Here is a 23,054-nt window from a genome sequence, read left to right as displayed (position 1 = left end):
AACACTGCAACTCTGCTGAAGATCTATCATCAAACAGTTTCGACTTTGAATTAGGAATAATTGATTATTCACGAATTGAAAAGTACGCAACAAATTCAGCTTCCGTTTTGTCTGCAACAAAAATTTTCGAGATCTTGTCATCATGTCATTATCTGTTACCAGTAGGGATAAAGAGTAATCGTCGCGCCTTCTTGTTTTGTGCCTCTTTTGTCCGACAATTCTCTTCACTGCATTTTTGCATCAAATACCTAGTTTGGGTACCTCTAGTGCCTTTTAAATCAAACTAGACCCCAAGGTATTTCGAAGTTAAAGACTGGCCGATTTCTGTTCCCAAAAGAATAGCGCTAAACTTCAACTTCAACGAGCCTGTAAGCTCATGGCCTGAGGTTTGCTCCTCAGCTGAGGTGACATTGTTAATGTCCGGTTTTGTGGTTACACCCACGCAAATTGTGAAAATCTTTTATCTCAACTTGAAAAGTCACATTTTATGTATAAGTAATGTTACATTTTGACATTTTCAGGTTTATAAATACCGTCCCTACACAGTTATGATCACACACGGTTACGGATCACTTTGATGTTTAAAGTCGAATATCTTGCTCAAAACATATATTTCGGCATGAAATTTATTTTTGTAGCATGATCCTATTTGTTTTCTGAGATAAAAAGTCATTTACAAGAGTTCAATCTAAAAATAAAATGTATTTTAATGCAACGACAGTGTTGTCCTCTCACATCTGCCAGTAAACAGCCGAATTCCATAAGAAGCTACTTCTGCAGCAGTAAGCTCTAAAAGTGTCGAAATCCATCAATTTTGATATAAAAATCGCTCGTACACGTTGGATAAGAGGGCCCATATAGCCGAGGCGGTAAACGCACGGGTATTCAGCATGACCATGCTGAGGGTGACGGGTTCGATTCCCGGTCGGTCCAGGATCTTTTCGTAAAGGAAATTTCCTTGACTTCCTTGGGCATAGAGTATCTTCGTGCCTGCCACACGATATACACATGCAAAATGGTCATTGGCAGAGGAAGCTCTCAGTTAATAACTGTGGAAGTGCTCATAGAACACTAAGCTGAGAAGCAGGCTTTGTCCCAGTGAGGACGTTACGCCAAGAAGAGAGAGAGAGACGTTGGATAAGATATGTATGTATCTATTAAAAGAAGTTTTGTTTCATTCTGTGATTCAAACACTAGAATAATGTGATTTTCAACAGTGATCCATAATGTGACCCAAAAACTGATCGTTTGATGCTATTATGGATCATTTTAAACAAATATAGATGTTTGCCCCACTCAACGTTCTTGATACAATATTCTGACCTTAAAGTATCAAAAGTATCATTAAAAAACATGTAACCTTGAAAACCAGGTGCCTAGAAACACAGAGTTGTATAAATAACACTTAAAATGGAGAGCATCACTGAAACCTAGTGGCGCACCTCTATCGAAGTAAATAGATTCAGGACTTTTTAATGTTTTCTCTTTATTGCTGTTATAAAATCGGATACTCCATCAGTAAAATAATCAATAAACTACGTAGTTTAGGCTTACAAACGCAAATTTATTATGAGAGTTGGAATTTGGAGTAATTTTGCACTGATCCATAATATGGCAAAAATTGATCCATAATATGTGGGACTCTGTGGAGCTGATCCATAATAAGGCATTTTGTAAACAGTGAAATATTCCTTTTTTACGCGGAAATGACTTGCGATTATACTTCAAATGGATCGGTAATGAAAAGTTCGAATCAGAACATAGCCAACGGTGCTTTCAAAGTCGTAGTTTTTGTTTTCTTTTATTTTTAATTGAATTTTGAAGGTCAAAAATACTACTAAGTGATCCATGACTGTGTACCCACGGTATTTATAATAACATTATACTTAAAACAGATTAAATGAAACGCGCAACAACCTTTGCGAACCGCTGCTCTACACCCATACACCAGCGCACCTACGACGGATATGGTGGTTGGTCGAACGCCGCGAATGCTCAAGCCACCATGCTCGGATAGCCAGAGATAGATGAGCGAATACGCGCCAGTCCTCACCTCAGTGGGATGGGTGGCGTTGGATAGGTAGACGGACAGACGCACAGACGGATAGATGGTTGGATTGCATACACGGCAGCAGCAATCATCTACGTACCAAAGCGAGCGTTGGTCGGCTCAGTTCTCATTCAAATCGCTCACGGTGCGGAACGCGAAAGTTGTTGTCTGCCTTCGCGTCCACGGTCGATACCGCGGCGGTACCTATTGCCTACTGGTTGATTGTTGGTTGGTTCGTGGTTTTGGTTGTCTGCTAGTGCATTGGTCGATTTAAAGCACCACATCGCGAATTCAGTGATTTAGCTTAGCCCGCTGAAAAGTGGTTCTTGGCAGGTGACTGTTTTAAGAATATCGCTCAGGTTTACGCAAAAGTTGCAGCACATCAGAAGCGCCTAGTAGTCTCTGGTGTTAAGCAGAGTGCAGATCTGTCCATCGCCGTGGGTTGCTATGTTTTAGCAGCCGCCGCCATCTTGCTGCCCGAATCCATGGCCTACTGAAGAAACCCGAACTGGGGGGATGTTGCGTGCGTATGAGTGTATGCAAGTGTTGTTGGGCTGATGCTGATCCGCTGCAAAGTTGAAAATGCGGCAGTAATGTTACGTTTTTGCATCACTGTCCGATGAAGGATGTACGCCGCGGTGTGAAATCATTTTCGGAATTGAGAAAACAACCAATTTGGCCTTAGGCCAAAATTTCAAACCTATAGTGTGCTTGTTGGAATGTGCATACCGACAGTCGACTGGTGGTGAAAACAACAAAGAATAATCAATATTGAAGCTGTGAGAGGAAAATCCATAGGGTGCGGTGTGGAGTGTGCTGTTGGAAGTGAGGGGTGGTATCGATTTTTTGATACATTTTCCGGCGCATGTAGAGAGTGTGAGCGAAGAAGAAGCAGTGAGGAAACAGAGTGGTTGCATGATTCGAACCTTCGTTTCAATGAGGGTGGATAGTCCTTTTTATTCCCGTTGACTTCAGCACAGTGGTGTGGAAGGTGCTACAACCAGAAGCAGTGTGCAGTGAGTGTACGAATAAGTCAATAAAGTTTTTTCTCAAAAGTTAAGAAAATTAGGTGTGACATGCGAAAAAATAATAAAACATCAGATAGGGGAAAATTTAATAAAATAAAACAAAAATAGGCTGCACATGGCCAGACAAGTAGATGGTCTTAAAAAGATAAAGGTAAGACCAAGAACTACCGAAAAGGGGAAAGCAAATAAGCAACTCAAGTGCGGTGGTGCAAACCGGCAGAGCAAAGTGCAAGAAGCCCACACAACAACGGCGCGACACCGACTCGAAGGCGACAACGGGGAATGACATTGCCTTGCCATCCGACGAACGAAAAGGTGAGCGATTGCAGTCAGCCCTTTTTTCTGGATCGCGTGCAAGGTAAAGTTTTCTTTTTAGATAAATTTAGCTGCCTACCTAGGGGGATTCCACTTCCAGTTGTTTGGCGTGGAGTAGAGCATTTCCAAAGGCGTCGCAATGCAGCAATTGCGTTACTATTATGCTTGTGCACATGCATGCAATGTATACGTCATGTGCCGTAAATAGAAGAAGAACCTTCGGTCTCTTCGATGACGGTAGAACGGTGTGCCAAGGAAGGATTGTCTGTGGGTTGAATTAGCCAGGAGTCATCGGATAAAAATAGAAAGGGTCGTTAGGCTTTGACTTCTTGTTTGTTATTTGGTGTTCATCCTCCTCCTCTTCTTGGCGTAACGTCCTCACTGGGACAAAGCCTGCTTCTCAGCTTAGTGTTTTATGAGCACTTCCACAGTTATTAACTGAGAGCTTCCTCTGCCAATGACCATTTTGCATGTGTATATCGTGTGGCAGGCACGAAGATACTCTATGCCCAAGGAAGTCAAGGAAATTTCCTTTACGAAAAGATCCTGGACCGACCGGGAATCGAACCCGTCACCCTCAGCATGGTCATGCTGAATACCCGTGCGTTTACCGCCTCGACTATATGGGCCCTTGGTGTTCATCAGAAACATCGATGAATGAAGAATCCACACTACCTAGCTCAGAGGTGTTGTCGGAGTCGGTTTGAAATTACTATCACTAAAAATGCTGTTGACAATTTAATTGATTGATTGATTTATCTTTATTATAGAGACTTTCAGCCCTTGGCTGGTTCGTCTCTTCATGACAATTTAATCTCATATTTGCTTTATAATGAATTTCCGTGGCCAAAAACATAGAATATGTACCTCCATGTCTGCCACACGATATACTTATTTCATCCCAGATAAGCCTTCATCCCAAGAAGGAGGTTTTGTTTTTCCAATGAAAAACAACTTATACATATAAATTTAGTAGCGGAGAATATAATCACATATAATTATTTTATCGAAATAATAAGGGTCCTTCACAAATCACGTAACGATATGTAGCGTCTGTTCTACTGCTGTTCAGGAACTCATCCGGGATTCTTGGGATTTTCCCGATATTCATTTCTCTACAGATTTCTCTTGGGCTTTCTTAAAGGATTTCTCCAGAGAATTTTTCATGGGTTCCTCCCGATATTCTTTTAGGGATTTTTCCTGGGATGAGATGTTCAGAACTTACAGTCCTGCTTTAATAATTCTTTGTTGTTTTTTTTTTTAAAATAGTCGTAGTAATCTTTTTTTAGATCAAGATTTGTTTGCTTCCATTTTGGGTTCTGAATGACTGTGGAAAATTTGAGCGGAATCGTTTATGCCTACATTTTTCGCATCATGATTGAAGCTTGTATGGAATTTTAAATGATAAAACTTACTTTTTTGCCTTTTCCTTGATTCGCTATTTGTTAAACAGTTTCTGAAAATGTTATTCTCGTTGAATGTATGTTGAATGGGGGAAATTACTTTTTCAATGAAAAATCACCAAGTGTCACCCCTTGATCCCTAAAAATAAGTCAATGATTTATATTCTATTATATGATTATATTCTATTCATGTGTGCCACGTGCAGTAGTTACAAAATTATAAATTATTTTTGCTAAAAATTTGGATTGAAAATTTTGTACCGCCGATGTCACGGAAACTACACAATAAGGTCCTAAAATTAAAGACAAAATCTCGCTTTTATTGAATAATACGATCAAGCATGGTATTTCAATCGGGATTATACTTTACTCGAACTCGAAAAACGAAGAGATAAATTTAAAATAAATTAAATGGTTAATAGTTCTAGTTTGACATTTGAGGTCGTCTTTGACGTGATAGAACTCGACATTTTTCGCATAGGGGATTCAAAAATGTTCCAATACACGATAGAAAAAAAAACACTCAAAGTATGTGTTATTAGCTAGCGGCGAGACAAAAGATTTAAAAATTAAAAATAATATGTTTTCAACCACGACCAATAAAAACATCTATAAGTGAGTAAATGTGTAAATGTGTACTCTTTCACCATATTTTGTGGTTTAAAACAAGATTCTAGATAGGACTCTAGAAGCCTATTATTATGATTAATTTGCAGAAATGTCTGTTACGAAATATGCTTAATGGCAAACTGGCCACAAATATCAAAGTCCCAGCATAGTTATAAAAACTGGGAGGATGCCCTTTACCCTTTAACATTGTTATCATAACAATTTCATTGTTATTTCACTATAAAAAATATTATTTCATCATACTTTCATTATGCATCCATAATCCAATTGTTGAGCACTGGCATAACCTAAATTGTTAGTATGACTGCCACATTTGTTTCACTTTACCTAATCGTGCATTTCAAGGTGTCTCACGATGATCCAGAGGACTTTAGGAACGTTCCAGGGGTTTTCAATAGGTTTCAAGAGCGTCCTGGGGTGTTATAGAAGGGTTAAGTGATACTTCTGGGCGTTCCAGGGGCGTTGCAGTTGGTTTCAGGAGCGACCCAGGCGTTTTCATGGGGTTCAAAGGCGTTCTAGGGGTATACCAGGGGTTTCCGAGAGTGTTTCAGGGACTTTCAAACGCGGTCCGGGGTGTTTCAGGGGCTAGAGGTATTCAATCGACTTCAGAGGCTTTCAGGGGGTCCCAAGGATGATTCAGGGGATCTTAGGGGCATTCCATGATGTTTCAGATGCGTTCCAAGGGAATCCCAGGCGTTTTAGGCGTTCCAGGGGTTTTCCCTGGAGTTTTAGGTGGTTTCAAGGGCGTTCTAGGGGATTTATCGCTGATATCACCTGAAACACTGAAACAGCTTGAAAGACTTCTGTACATTCCCTAAAACTTTATTGAAATTCCCCTGAATTTTTTCTAAATCTCTTTGAACTGTGTTGCATTCATCTCATTCATGTGAACATTATCAAACTAAGTAAAAAGAATATCGGGTTAAGTACTGTTTCTTTTAATTCCTAATTCTTAATTTAAACTTCGACTACAGTCGAGTCAAGTACGAGACACTGAAGAGACCTCGCATTTGGGGGGTTTCTCAGAGATCAATTTGAGAGGCTCCAGTTTGATGGAATACTTAAGTAGTACAGATCTTGGATTACTTAACATAGGCAACCACCCAACCTTCATGGTATCTAGAGAGGAAGTGTTAGAAATAACACTTTGCTCTAGCAGAATTAGTCATGAACTGACCAATTGGCATGTGTCAGATGAAAAATCTTTATTTAGATGATGCCGTTGATACTACAACGGCCTTCATCATGGAAGCTTTTGAAGAAGCTTGCCCTCTGCGGTATGTGAAGATCACAAGAGGAACCCCTTGGTGGAACTCTGATCTGGTGAAGCTCAGGAAACAATGTAGAAAGAGTTGGAACAGACGACGTTCGGCTGGATCGGAGGCTTTCAGGTCGGCTCACAAGGCCTACCAGAAAGCTCTTCGGTCTGCTGAACGATTCGGCTGGAAAAACCTTTGTACAAATGTTTACAGTCTGAGTGAAGCCAGTCGGTTGAACAAAATCCTTGCAAAATCTAAGGATTTTCAAGTGAACGAACTTCGTTTGCCAAAGAGTGATGTCACTTCCTCTGATGAGGAAGTTTTGGAATGTTTATTCAGTACACACATCCCCGGATGTGTGTATATTACATCTTCGGATGAACCTTTTCTTTAGCTTCGGCTCGGAGTATCATAACTTTAGAATCGATTGAATGGGCACTTAATAGCTTTGCTCCTTTCAAATCTCCTGGGGCAGATGCGATTTATCCTATTTTGATTCAAAAAGGGATTTGATCATTTCAAACATGTTTGCAGTTTTGATACAGGGTACTTATATTCTCAAATCCTGGCAGGATATTACTGTAAAGTTTATCCCGAATGTGGGTCGTGCGTCGTATGAAGAAGCAAAGAGCTTCAGACCTATCAGTTTGACCTCTTTTCTTCTGAAATGTTTAGAACGCATTGTCGATCATCACATCCGTGATGTTCATCTGGCCAATGTGCCTCTTCATGTGAACCAACATGCTTACCCATCTGGAAAGTCCACTGTGACGCTTTTACACAAAGTTGTTTACGATATCGAGAAGGCATTCGCTGAAAAGCAATCCTGCATGGGTGTTTTCTTGGATATCGAGGGTGCCTTTGACAACGTGCCTTTCAACGCCATATTGGAAGCCGCACGGAGTCATGGTACATCTCCAATAATTTCCAATTGGATTCACCAAATGCTCAAAAACCGACATCTCTTCTCGACGTTGCGTCAAGCGGCGATTAGCAAATTGTGTGTTTGTGGATGCCCTCAAGGTGGAGTCTTATCACCACTTTTGTGGAATTTCGTAGCAGATACGCTATTGAGGCAAGTCAATAATAGCGGACGGCAAAACCATTGCCGACGACTACCTAACATTGTTAGTACGTATGTACATCAGCACCCTTTTCGACCTGATGCAAAACGCTCTTCAGGTAGGGTTGGTGAGGCCAATATGGCCTTTCGGTAAATCCGAGTAAAACATCTATTGTTATTTTCACGGAAAAGCGAAACCGCAATGGTGTTCGACCTTTACGTCTCTTTGATTCTGAAATCAATGTGACTGAACAGGTAAAGTACGTTGGAGTCATTCTTGATTCCAAGCTTTCCTGGACACCTCATGTTGAGTTCAGAATCATGAAAGCTTGTATGGCCTTCGGGCAATGTCGGCGAACCCTTGGTAAAACTTGGGGTCTTAAACCCAAGTATATCAAATGGGGTTACAACAACTGTTGTTCGTCCAATCTTGGCCTATGGATGTCTTGTGTGGTGGCAAAAGGGCGAAGTGAGAACGGTCCAATCAAAATTAGGCCATATCCAAAAGATGTCTGGAGCGTTCTCTTCAACTCCTACGGCTGCGCTCGAAGTTCTCTTTGACGTTGCCCCACTACACATTCATCTCAAACAGGAAGCACTTTCTTGCACTTACCGCCTATGCGTACTCGGTTTACTAGAGGAAATTTCTGTGAACCGCAGTTCAGCACACACCTTGTTGTTTCCACTTTCGGTGAATTGGGACAAAGTTTTCCTTGCTCCAAGTGATCTTACGATTGCTTGTAATTTTCCATATAGGACATTTTCCACGAGATTCCCTTCCCGGGAAGAGTGGACATCTGGTTATCTGGAGAGAAGTATTTCAGACGGCATCGTATGTTACACTGATGGCTCCCTTCTCGAAGGTCGAGCATGTGCTGGTGTTTATTCTCTTGAGCTAAGACTGCATCAGTCTTATTCACTTGGCAGATACTGCACCGTTTTCAGGCCGAAACTTTGGTCTTTTGTGCGGAGTGCAATCAGCACTTCAGCAGCACGTAATGGGCAAAGTAATATACTTCTGTTCAGATAGCCAGGCTGCTATTAAAGCGGGAAAATATGCAATTCTCCGAAGAAAACAGTGATTGAACGGTTTGAAACACACCGACAAGTGGCCACCGTTGGCAAGTGATTTTTTTATGGTAACAATGTTTCCGTCGGAGTCGGTCGTCGTTTCGTTACTTATTTCTTCGTCGCGTCCCGTAGTGTCAAACTTTTCTCTAGCAGATCTGGAGCTAGTACTCGTAGGTCGTGCGTTTAGCCGTTCAGCTACTTTGGTCAGTTAAAGATTTACGGAATTGTTGAAAACGAAGAAAACCATCGGAAATTCAGAGAAAATGTGTGGAAAACTTGGTTTTTGTGCCAAATGAATTATCTTATTCTCGTCAAGCTGCTCCCCCCCCTGGATTTTGATTGCTTTCGGGAGACAATTCCTGCCCCGGCGTTTGCAGGCATACCGAGAATGAAGGTGCATGCCAGTTTTCCACCGTAGACGACGAAGCTTAGAAATTGGTGAGATTGCTCCTTTTTTATCTACTACTAGCTGTCCCGGCAAACGTCGTTCTGCCTGCCTACTAGTTTTTTTTGACATGCAGCTCTTTGAAAAATGCCCCGCAAAATGTATTTTCAAACTTTCTCGTTTTCGGTGCGTTCGCGGTTGATTTTCTCATTATTATTTTCGTACAAAAACGTCGGGGCCCTGCACGAATGAAACACTGAAAGAATGGTGTAGATTCGTTGGCCCGTTCCCGAGCCTATTCGTGACATACAAACACTATTACTTTTTTTATTTATATAGATAGATTTCTACAATGATTTTTCGTTGAAGTTTCTTCACTCGGGGAGGGGATCATTATACTTTTATTCTCGTTTCAGAGAGCGAGTAATGGCGCTTAAGCCTAGGCTTTGAAGCCAGGACACATGGAGAAATGCCTGTGCCCCATCCCAGGAGAAGAGACGCCAACGGAGTGTGCATTAACCTTCTTAGCAGCACCACTCCCAACAATTTTATGTTCAAACACCATTCCCCTAAAACGAAACGGTTGGTACGGTTGTTCCCGTTTCTTCCTTCATTCAATTCAAAAAAGTTTGTCAATCATGTTACTCATAAGTGGATAACCTGATTGCCTTAAGTTTTTGAATTATCTTCGAACCCATTAGTCTGCACAGTGGGCCTGGCCGTTTTAATATTTGTGTCATATCATCTCTGATATGCTGCAAATAATAATGCTGACAAGAAAATATCGGAAGAAATTTTGATATTTCCAGGATGCTTTTCAATACTGGCTGTGCAAGCACTAGATTAGATTAGATTAGATTAGATAGCCAGGCTGCTATTAAAGCACTTGCTTCGGCCAACTCCAGGTCGAAGATAGTTATCGCTTGTCGAACACAAATCGTGGAGCTGAATTCAGCAAACGTTGTTCACCTTGTATGGGTACCTGGCCATTCTTCCATCGCTGGAAATGAATTGGCTGTTGAGTTAGCTCGCACTGGAGCATCACATGACTTCATTGGCCCTGAGCCAGCTATTCCGATATCGAAGTGTTGGGTAAAGCTTCAGATTGACACCTGGGCTGCCACTCGGCACAAACAATACTGGAATAGTTTGGAGTCATGTCGTCAAACAAAATTGTATTGTACTGAGCCATCTCCACTATGGGGGATTCCCATACAAGCAGGCGGACAAAAATATTTTCGGCATATTTTCGAGGATTTGTTAGTATTCTGTAGCTGGTTCGACTAAAATATATTGTTTATTGACATTTTTAAACATCACGACCAAGTTTTGAAAAGGGCGTATTTTCAATATGGTCAAATAACTGATAATATATAAAAAGTTTGAATTTGTTTTTTTTTTATTTTTATTTTGTTTTTTTTTTGTGCTTAGAATAATCAACACTATTGTGTAGTTACCGTAAGATGGGGTAACTTTGATAGTTTTTCAGCGAATTTTCTCAAAATTTTTACATGTAACAGTATTTCCCCAAGTTTTATATTTTTAAAACAAGTACTGGGGTATCAATTATCAATTGCAATTATAATATTCGATAATTTGAAATATTTTGGATAACTTTTAGTTTTTCATATAACCGAAAATCAGATTTTCATTTTGGGGTAACTTTGATAATGCCCTAAAAACACATCAAATCTCAAAAAATAATCACACATTGAAATCTTAGGAGTATGAACATTATGAGAGAAGGCTTGTGGAATATATTAGATAGAATTTTTATATCAAAACATTGATTTTTACTAAATTCTACATATAAAAATCAGTTTGTGGTGTATTGAGTGCAAAACACAATAAATATAGCTATCAAAAATCATTATCTTTGTAATAATAAATGCTTAACGGTACATCAACATATGATTCCATGCTATTCATGGTTAGTTTCATTTTTGAGTAGTTTTTTAATGTCTTATTAACAAATTTTGAACAACAAATATTTATCTGCATGAAATAACAAGGGCATTGCATACTTTTAGGCGTTTATCAATGTATGGAGATTAATATCCCAATTTACAAAATTGCTTCCATTTTATAAAAACACACTTCCTTAAGAGATTCAAGGCCAGATTTGGAATCTACTATGATGAATCTATCGAGAATAAGAGTTCATTCATTGAAAAAATAGTTGTAACGAAGTCGTATAGCAGATTGTTTGAAGGGGTTGATAAATGACAAAAATATCAACAATTTTTATTTTTTGTCCAAAAAGTTGTATATAAACTAGATATTGATGAAAATACGTCTAAGATGAACTTTCATATGTATAGAATTGATTTACGTTTACCTTTTTCTTAACTGGTTGAAGGAATCATAGTTATGAGATAAATTACACAATGCCTGCCGCACTATCAAAGTTACCCGCATTATCAAAGATACCCCGTTTTACGGTACTTTCAAAAATTAATTCCAAGGGAATTTGCTTAGAATGTTTGAGAATCGTCGTTTAATCTCAAGGGGTGCGGCAGGGCGGTCTCGTGCGTAAAAAACGCTGAATCTCCCAGGACCGCAATTTACCGCAGCATTTCGCATACAAAATCATTAGAGTAGACCTAAAGCTTGACCATAAACTTATTTTGAGCCTGGGAATGTTTGGGAAAAAAAAGATGCCGATTATCAAAATTTGAATCTCATGCCTTTTTCAACTTCTTCTTCTTCTTGTACCTTTTTTTCATACAATGGTTCAATTATTTCACAAAACCACGTGTTTGTTGGAAAGCTTGCTTCATTATCCTACCAATGATGTATTGAAACCAATAGATAATGATGATATTAATTAGAAAATATCGATTTGAAATTATGTGTTATTTTTTTGCAAAAATTACATTTTTTTAGCTTTACTCAACATTGATACTCAACATCTTTGTAACTACATCAGCTAGAAACTTGAAATTCTAGATTTCTCTTAGTTTATATGTTTATTATCGATAGAAAATTTCAGAACAAGCATTAGTGGAAGTCACTTTTCTGATTTTTGTCCGCCTGATATCCTATAGTGATCTCTAGGGGTGGCAAAGTATCTAACAAATCTATCAAAGCAGAATTGCAGCATGCTGGTCAAAGCATTGACTGGCCACTGCCGACTCAGCTATCACATGGCGAATATTCAGCAAGCTGATTCATTTGCCTGTGATAGCTGTGAATCCGATTATGGAACTTCGTATCATTTAATATGTAACTGTCCAATAATTGCGCAACTGCGTTTCCGAGTACTCGGAAAACACTTATTAAGTGAAACTGACTTCAGGAACCTAAATCTTCAGGACGTTTTGTTGTTCTTGACCCGCTGTGGTAAAGAATTACAGGCTCTCTTTACGCTTTATGCGTTATCACAGTGCCCTTCTGAGGGCGCTGTTTGAACCCATTGTGGTGCGCTTATGCGTTATTACAGTGTCCTTTTCAGGACGCTATGTGAACCCATTGCGGTAAACTTTTGCGGTGTATGACGATTCTATTCCCTTGCCTGTCCTTTCCCCAGCCCTATCATTTTTCCTTCCCTTCTCCGTCAGGTAAATGATGAATAGGCTCGTGTTCATGGCGATGGCACAAATTTCCCTAATGGAGGAGAACGTGCCGCTAGAGCCGACCTACTGATACCTGATTGATCGGATTGAATCTGACCAAATTTTATTTTTTCCATACAACGTTAACCCACCTGAGCATATACTAGGGGTAACTGCGTAAGCCGTTATTATCTGATTATTGAAATGTTTCATGAATTTGCGAATGAAATAATCAAGGATTGCCTTGGTGATTGTGACGCCTAATCAGTTTAATCAGTATACGCTGTTAAGTGAATCCCCTAACTATCATTATACCAAACATCCATTATGCGAATTGTCCTACTTGCCATGGTTGCCCAGCAGTTAGATTACGACAATAAAATCCATAACACCAAAGCAATACTACGAAAGTTATGGCTTATGTAAGATTTGACTTCCATCTTACGGCGTTCAGTTCAGGTCCTGGAAAGAGAGTGGGGCGAAATTTCGTAGAACGCATATCATAAATCACGCCTCATAAAAACCGCCGTCAATGGAAACCAACCACCAGTCGGTTGGTTACCCATTTCAGGCTATAGCTGCCCACTAGAAAAGTTCATAGAATGAAATTCATTGCAACCGCTTGCCAAGGAAAATCTGCAACGAATTTTGCAATAGGGTGGATCATCGTCATTGGTGATGTAATGCGTGAATTATTTATCAAAAAACAGCAATTACATTTTCTTTCAAAGTTAAGTAAAGTCTAGTCTCAGTACATACTATAAAGAAAAGTCAAATTCAACAAACAAGAGAAAACATTTTTTGTACAACCCTAACAAAGCAATCTCTGGTCCAACTACAGACGTTCCGAAGCGTAGACACAGGCGACATGAATGGCGGCTGGATGTCTGCCAGCATGTCTAGAGACATTTCCTTGGTCAATTGCAGGCAAATGACTAGAGTTAGCAGAACGCAGTTAGGGTCTGCTTTTGGCAGTAGTTAAATAGCCATATTCCAAACAATCACAATGTGAAAAAAGTCAATCTGCACGTGTAAAGTACAATAACTTAAATGCAACCATGGATTTCAATTTAAATTTCTTATTTTAGACAGAGAAAGGTTTCAGTTAATAACTAGTACATTATGCTGAGCATCAAACAGCATGTAATTCCGGAAAGATTAGGAAGAACTAATATTTATTTTCTGCACGACGTATACATTAAGATTTTCATAGTAGAAGTTGGCTAGTATTATCAACCAAGTGATCAGAAAAAAAAACTAATCTATTATTGTTTGCGTTTTTTAGTTCGAGGCATTTTAAGCTGCGAGATATGCTTATTAATGTTGTATATGTAATTAGCATAGTTAGTAGTAAAACCATAACACGCTCAATCGATCCCAATTGCTGTAGGTTGATTTTGGTACAAAGTACATAGCTTACTGTAATGAAACTACCATCGTTGAACAAAACTCACCCTTCACTTTTTTGGTTTCAGTTTAATTAATTTTACCTCAACCACCACGATACAACAACTGCATGGGGGAGTGTACAATGTGCATTAAAGCCACCTGAGTATAGATTCAGGGTGAATTAACTTTGAAACAACTGCAACCTACGGTAAGCACAATGTGCCATGCATAGTGCACACGTGCCGTTGTTATTCGATGTGTGGTAAACAAAGTAGTTTTATTGATCCTGGGCACCTACCTACCTAATGCGCTCTAATCCGATCATTAATTTTCACCACGGATTCACCTTCTTTGTGCCAATCGCTGTTTTTTTTCTGTCGCTCTAGGCTCGCCTACGCTTTTGAAGTCCGGTTACTAGCATTAGCTTTGCTCTGCGTTTGTTTTAATTCTGCGTTCAGGGAGAACATTGCCCACCAGAAGCTCAGTATAAGAGGGACGACGACATGTGTTTATCGAACGTGCGTGGAAGATAAACTGACGAACCGTATTTGTTACAATGTTGCTGGTGACGACTGCGGTCATATCTTACGGGTGAACCTCTCTTGAGAACGTGCTTATCAAATACTGCGTGCATGTTATTTTTCAATGTGACGTTTTTAAAGAAGGATTTGCATTATACACTGTTATTGCGTCATAAGCGATAGTGGTTCGCTGCATTTGTGTAGGCTTGTTTTTATCAGTGACTAGTGACTGAACTTCAAGCTATTCGTAGTACTAAAGGATCACTTCCATCTTACGTCTAATTTAGGTCAGTTTTTTAAAGATATGCGTTTGTTCGTTTCGCGCGATTTCCTCTCAAAACCTCCCTCTTCTTGGCGTAATATCGTCGCCGAGTCAAAGTCTGCTTCTCAGCTGACTGTTCTATGAGCACTTCTACAGTTATTAACTGAGAGCTTCCTGTGCCAATGACCTTTGTGCATGTGCATACCGTGTCATAGGCAAGAAGATACTGTATGCACAAGAAAGTCAAATAAATTTTCCTTGCGAAAAGTTCTTGATCGGGAATCGAACACGTCATGCTCAGCATGGTCATTGGTCATGCTGAATATCAGTGCGCTTACCACGTCGGCTATACGGGCCCTCATCGCAAAAGTGTTTCACAAAAAATGGAATTCCTTCATTTTTTCTCTAATACGAAAATTATGTAAATTGAATGTCTCAACCTCTGTCTTTCCGGTATTCATTTCATTTATTTTTTCAACATCAAATTCATGATAACACTGAATCAACAATTTTTCGCCATAATTTGTAGCCGATTTGTAGCCGCAGCTCTCCAACGTCGGTCCCGCCCAATGCTCGCCAGATCACACTCCACCTGGTCCGCCCATCGTGCTATCTGCGCTCCACGCCTTCTTTTACAAACCGGATGGTTAGCAAACACCAACTTTGCAGGGTTGTTGTCCGGCATTCTTGCAACAGATCCTGCCCACCGTATCCATCCAGCTTTAGTAACTTTCAAGATGTTGGGTTCTCCGTAGAGTGCAGCGAGATCGTGGTTTCTCCTTCTCCGCCACACACCGTTCTCCTGCACGCCGCCGAAGATCGTCCTTAGCACCCGTCGCTCGGAAAATCCGAGTGCTTGCAGGTCCTCCTAGAGCATCGTCCATGTCTCGTATCCGTAGAGAACCACCGGTCTTATTTGCGTCTTGTACTTGTTACATTTGGTCCGAGGTTGAGTCTTTTTTGACCGCATTTTCTTCTGGAGCCCGTAGTAGGCACGACTTCCACTGATGATGCGCCTTGGTATTTCACGGCTCACGTTATTGTCAGCCGTTAGCAAGGAACCGAGGTAGACGAATTCTTCTACAACCTCGAATATATCCCCGTCTATCGTAACATCGCCGACAAGGCTTGTCCTATTTCGCTCAGTCCCACCTACCAGCATGCACTTTGTCTTAGCCACATTCACCACCAGTCCGACCTTGGCTGCTTCACTTTTTAGGAGGGTGTACAGTTCTGCAACCGTACAAAATGTTCAAGCAATTATATCCATATCATCCGCAAAACAGACAAATTGGCCGGATTTCGTGAAGATAGTACCCCGGCTGTTGAGCCCGGCTCAACAATATGCTTTAAACATTCTAGTGAAAGTTTCTCACTGGGGAATGTCTTGACGGTATTTCCGAGAATTCTTATAAATGGAAACATAGCTTTTATTCCTTAAGAAACTTTAAATTTATCTAGGAATTTTTTCAGCAATCTACCCAAATTTTTTTTTGGAATATTTTTAATTTTCCGAAATTGTTTCATGTTCACTAGAGATTGCTCCATACATTTCTACTATAATTTCCCTAGAAAATCTTTCATAAATTTTGGAGAGACGAACCAGGCAAGGGCTGAAAGTCTCTTTAATAAAGACAAATCAATCAATTTCATAAATTTTCTTATAAATTCTTCCAGAAAACCATAAATTTGGAATTCTTTCAGAAATTTCTCTTGGTATTCCGTAGGAAAATCTACCAATGATTTTATACAAAATTTCTCCAATAAATTCTTTTGAAAACCTTTCATTGATCCCTCTAGAAATTTTTCAAGGATTTCTTTATAAATCCTTCTAGAGATTTTTTAGAATATCTCCATCTCCAAGAGATTCCTTAAGTATTTTTTGAAGGAATTCCTCCGAAAATTCGTCCAAGTATTCTTTCGCAAATTGTTCCAGTAGTTCTCCACAAATTCTTACAGGCATTCCTATAGGAGTTCCTACACGAACTACTCCAGAAATACCTGCAAAAACTATTACATATATTGCAACGGAAATTCTTGTTGAAATGTCTCCTGGATTTTCATATGGACCGAATATTCCAGAAGAATTCCGTTAAAAATTCCTACATAATTTCATTTAATAATTCCAGCAGGAAATCTAGAGATTGTAACCAAAACTCATTTAGAAATTTCTTCAGATATTCGTCCTGGTTTTTATCCATGTCCATGGTTTGTCTAATGATAACCGCAAAATTTCTTACCGATTTTCTGGGACATATTTTTATTAAACTTCAGAACAAACCTTTGGTAAATTTATTGGAAAATTCAGGTACCGTCGTGCGGGGCTTCTTTATACACTTTTTAACGGGTTTTCAACTTTATGACATTATAACTCCCAGAGTAGTGAATGTGTTTCCACAATTTTTACACATAATAATTGTGAGTATGTACACTCCCGTTCAAAAGTTTGGGGTCACCCCCTCAAAAACATTTCATTTTTTTAGGCCCATATCTCCGCCAATTTGCGTCCGATTTCAAAACCCTAGGTTTCATTCAAAAGACAATAAGTCGAAGAAACTTTGAACATGATTTAAAAGAAAATTTTTAGAAAAATTTTGTATGTAAACTTAATTTAAAGTTGCCAAATTTTCTAAAAAATGAATATAAACTTACGGCAGTGTCGCTGGAAATTGGGTCGACCAAATTTTAAGATGAGAGCGGTAATATGACCCATTTTCTATTAGCTTTCAACTGCTTTTTACAGAACTTAGCTAAAAAATCTAGAAAAAAAAGTTATTAAGTAAATTAATCCTTGATGTCATCGACCAAAAGTTTGGGGTCACCCCTCAATATAATGTATCGGCCAAAAGTTTGGGGTCACTTTCGTAAAACATGGAAAAGTGATTTGGTGATATCTTCGTCATCTATAGTTCAATTTTAATTATTTTTGGCTCATTTCAAAGATAATTAACTAAATTTACGTTTGATGTCTTTAACTTAACGTATTTTCACGATTTTTGTATATTAAAATGTAATGTAAAGTTAGCACATTTTACCACGCTTCAAAAAATGAGGCAACTTTACGTTAAGTTTTAGTATGTAAATTTCAACAAATATGTGTGGTTCAATGTCTATGCAGTAAGTATCATTCATTTTGTTTCAAATAAGCCAAGAAGAATTAAAATTGAATGAAAGATGACAAAGATATCAACAAAACACTTTTCCATGTTTTACGATAGTGACCCCAAACTTTTGGCCGATACATCATTTTGAGGGGTGACCCCAAACTTTTGGTCGATGACATCAAGGATTAATTTACTTAATAACTTTTTTTCTGGATTTTTTAGCTAAGTTCTGTAAAAAGCAGTTGAAAGCTAATAGAAAATGGGTCATATTACCGCTCTCATCTTAAAATTTAATCGACCCAACTTCCAGCGACACTGGCGTAAGCTTATATTCATTTTTTAGAAAATTTGGCAACTTTAGATTAAGTTTACATACAAATTTTTTTTAAAAGTTTCTTTTAAATCATGTTCAAAGTTCCTTTGACTTATTATCTTTTGAACGAAACCTAGGGTTTTGAAATCGGACGCAAATTGGCGGAGATATGGGCCTAAAAAAATGACATGTTTTTGAGGGGGTGATCCCAAACTTTTGAACGGGAGTGTATGTAGGATGCATGCAAAATTTGAACTAAATCCATCAATAAACAAAAAAGTTGTCCATACATCAATCGGAGACATATAATATAGAACCAGAGGGGGGCTAGACATTCATAATTAAAACAAAGCTGCAGTTAAAATTCCGGGTTTATTTAGAATACTACTTTGTACCAATACTGTTGTATACTATATCATACATGATTTCAATAAATATATGCGTTTTTAGGTGGTTCTGTGCTACCTTTGGTATTATGAGCAGCGTGATATTTTAATATAGACTTAAAGGCTGTCTGGGGGCCATCAATCCTTTATTTGGGTGAAACGGTCATTTATAATGTGTATCCATACAAATATTCGATTGTATATGCTACGTCGATACTTCTTGCACGAATTGAGCAACCCTTTGAAATTTATGAACTGCAGAAACAATGCAAACAGAGCAAATGTTCTGATACGTTATGTATATTTTTATGATTCATTCGATGTTTTTTCGCCTCCTGACAAGCAATAAAGAGTTTGTTTGAAAAACAATTTCAACCAAATGAAGGGGAAAATATTGCGTCATAATAGTCCCAAAGACATCAAACAGATTTGAACCATATTTCAAATTCAAAAAATCCATATTCAAAAGTGTCCAAAGTAGCCCCGTGTTTCAAAAGTAGCCCCGCACGACGGTAATGCGGATTATTTTGCCAATAATCGACCAAATTGGTAGAATAGATCGTTTGAAGTTTTCTGAAAACCCCTAAACCCCTGAAACTCAGTTAAAGGCTGTTTTTCGTATTGCCATAATTCAAGTTGTGTTGGCCTTTTGCCGGGCTTGTTTGGCCAAATATTTGCCATGTCTAATTGGACCTTAGGGGTATCCAGTTAGCCTAGTGGTTAAGGCTATGGATCGCCAATCCGGAGACGGCGGTTTCGATTACCGTTCCGGTCGGGAAAATTTTCTCGACTTCCATAGTACTTGCCACACAATGTACTAATTCATGCAATGGCAGGCAAAGGAAGCCCAAAGGATGGCCCATAATATTCCTAAAATATATAACAACCCTTATTGTTCCTCGATCTACATTGTCAAATAAAGAGGATTTTTTAACTCTACTCAATGTAGTGGCAAAAGCTATTATCACAAGTGTAGACCTGAAACTATGGTCTCCAAAGTAGTTGGTTGATCTGGAACATCTTAAAACTACATTGGAATGACTCATGAAATGCCAGGAGGATTACAAATTACAGTTGGATCTGTAATTGTGAGAATAACTACTGTTACTGTCAAGAGCTAAACTTCAGGACAGTTTGGACGACCTTTAATGTCCCAAAGGAAAATAATAATAAATAATTTGACTTCAGGTTGGATCGCGGTTGATTACGCAACGTTACTCAATATATCATATGTGGCTACCGTTACGAGTGTACACCTGAAGTTCAAAACTCCAAGGTAGTTTGGCTAACCTGGAATATTCCTATAATATCTACAAATGGCAGTATAGACTGCAAGAGCTTCACGGATCCCAGTAGATTACGCAATGCTGTTATTTATGGCTAAAACACATGACATTATTCTTGTAGATTTGAAGGATTTCACTATAGAACAGTTTGGACGACCCTGAATGTCCAAAAGGTTTTTAATATTATCTAGTGCTATTTATTTTCTTGCCCGGTTCAATACGAGAGCACAATCTAGAGAGAAGATGTTCGGCGACGCTAATGAAAGTGATGCATTCGGCAAGAATATTTTATTGTCATAACTCTTGATTAACCCTTCAGAACGCGCGCTGTTGTTAAAAGTACAACACTACCATAAAACCTCGCTTTTCGTATACAGCACAAGCGTGGTGCAGTTTCGGTTGTTTGATGGCGCGCGTCCTGGAAGGTTAATATGACAACTCCGGCTGCATCATCATAATACAATCAAATGAATTAGTATGTTACGTTTTAAAAGCGAAAATGCGTTAAATACTGCTGAAAATAACGTGTATTTACAGTTGTTTGAAGCCCCGCTCATCGCTGCAGCTTGTCTATATTGGAGTATCCTATATGTATTCGTTCGTGAACCATACGATTCGACGAGAGAACATAGACACGCTCGGTAATTGAAACAGAATCAACAAAAGGAAAGAAAAACAGCTGAGTGGTTCACTTATTACTTCGGCTGCCAAACACTGTTGAGTAGCTATCCCTCTTTTTATGTAGAGCATAAAAATGGTGCATAAATTAAAAGTGCATAAAAAGAGGTTTTAGTGTATATTATTTAAGTGGATATCTTTCTTCCAAGATTAGTGATTACATTTTGACGCCGGAAGTTTGCGTGCAACGAAAGTCCGTTCCAGGTTTATACGCATTGCTCAAATCACGACGACTCTACAACTAGTGTGATAATATGACTCGTTGTAGACGTCGGATAGGTCCTGTAACCGCAGTTGATTATGCAATGTTACTTAGTATAACAGACATGGCTACTGTTACAAGTGTAGATCTGAAGTTTTGAACTCCAAGGTAGTTTTTTTAACTGTATTAACGAGATTTTTAGCCCTAGGCTAGTTCATCTCGGGACCCTCGCTTTACTTTCCTTCCGAAGGAAGAACTCACATTTTTGCGAGTTTGTCGGGAGTGGGATTCGATCCCAGGTCCTCGGCGTGATAATCAATTGTGTTCTAACCATCACACCAGGTCCGCTTCTCACTTCAAGGTAGTTTGGCTGACCTGGAATATCCCTATAGTGTCTATAAATGGCATTATAGACTTCAAGAGCTTCACAAATCCCAGTAGATTATGCATTGCTATTATTTATGGCGAAAACACATAAAGTTACAGGGGATAGACAAAATGATCGGGACAGGCAAAATGTTGCCTTCTCAAAAAATATTCAAATAGCTGTAACTTTTCGAAAAGTGCATCAAATATTCTCAAATTTTTACTGGAAGTGGATCAACTAATTGTGTATCAGTGAACAAAATTTGAATAAGATAGGGCTATTCTGCACGAAGTTATAAAGATTCTAAAAAAAGGTATATTTATCCGATAGCCAACTTTGAGCTGTTATATCTCCGGATTCAATGAACCGAATGCAATGAAATTTTGACCATTTACGACTTATATAATGAGCTCTGAAAAACGTTCGACTCAACTTGAAATTATTCACAAGAGAAAAAGTTACTGCGATTTCATTTATTTTATGATTTTTTAGTAAATTGGTCCATTTTTAATATGCATCCCATTACTTTTACAATGAATTGCCGGCTATGTTGTTACCTTCTTTCAAAACATAATTATATTCAAGACAATTAGAGGGAATATATATGAACTATAATTAGCATCTTGAATTTTGAAACGATGTTGAAATTTAAGAAAATTTGGTGATTTATTAGAAAAATAATCTAATCGTTATAATTTTCTTCCGTGTTAAGAATTTTAAGTTAAGTCAAAAGTTTTTCAAAGCTCATTATATAAGTCGTATATACTCAAAATTTCATTGCATTCAGTTAATTGAATCCGGAGATATAACAGCTCAAAGTTGGCTATCGGATAAAAATACCTTTTTCTAGAATCTTTATAACTTCGTGCAGAATAGCCCGATCTTTTCCAAATTTTGTCCACTGATACACAACTAGTTGATCCACTTTCAGTAAAAATTTGAGAATATTTGATGCACTTTTCGAAAAGTTACAGCTATTTGAATATTTTTTGAGAAGGGAAATTTTTGCCTGTCCCGATCATTTTGTCTATCCCCTGTATGTTTGTAGATTTGAAGTACTTTCTTGTAGATTTGAAGGACTTCACTATGGGTCAGTTTGAATGACCCTGAATGTCCCAATGGTTTATAATAATATTTAGTAGACTTCATATTGATCCAGTAATTGCGGTTGATTACGCAACCTTACTCAGTATAGCAGATATGGCTACTGTAACGATTGCAGACTTGAAGTTTTGAATCCAAGGTAGTTTGGCTGACTTGGAATATCCCTATAGTATCTATAAATAGCAGTATAGACTTCAAGAGCTTCACGGATCCCAGCATATTATGCAATGCTATTATTGATGGTGAAACCACATAAAACTATTCTTGTAGATTTGAAGGACTTATTCACTCTAGGAAATTTTGGAACACCTAGAACATTCTAGACTACAAAACGCTTTTTGATATCCTTGACGAAGGTTGAATAAATACATTTAAACGTAACCCATATCCAAATTCAGCTTTTAGAACAACTGGAATGTCAATTATTTCGTTTCTCCAAACTTTATGGTGTTCAGAATGTTCTAGGTTCTCAATAAAGTATCAAATACAAATTTTCCCATTTTTCCATAATAAAGGGCTCCATTTGCAACAACTTTGCAAGACAGTGTTCTGTTGTATTAAATGTGTGAAACAGCCGTTCATATGTTGGGGTCATATATGACCCCTTCGGCTCCAAAGGGTTAAAGAGAGGTTATGTTTTGTGAAATCCCATTTCGTATTTTTTGTGATTGTGCCGTTCCAGAT

At 38.6% G+C, this 23,054-nt stretch overlaps 1 protein-coding gene across 2 annotated transcripts in view; it reads left to right on the top strand.

The window, feature by feature from the left end:
• Positions 1–2,118: 2,118 nt before the first annotated feature.
• The window catches only part of LOC109425664 (mitogen-activated protein kinase kinase kinase 13), a 126,259-nt gene continuing 105,323 nt past the window's right edge, over positions 2,119–23,054 (top strand). The window contains exon 1 of one of the 2 annotated variants that reach the window (XM_029878889.2): positions 2,119–3,393. The gene's annotated coding sequence lies outside the window, so the exon portion shown is untranslated. Of the gene's footprint in view, positions 3,437–23,054 lie in introns of both variants that reach the window. The other variant, XM_029878888.2, reaches the window with a different exon arrangement.

This window comes from Aedes albopictus, chromosome 2, assembly GCF_035046485.1.
Source record: "Aedes albopictus strain Foshan chromosome 2, AalbF5, whole genome shotgun sequence".
Taxonomy (NCBI): domain Eukaryota; kingdom Metazoa; phylum Arthropoda; class Insecta; order Diptera; family Culicidae; genus Aedes; species Aedes albopictus.
The sequence above is the reverse complement of the archived record's forward strand: the minus strand, read 5'-3'. Positions and strand labels throughout refer to the sequence as shown.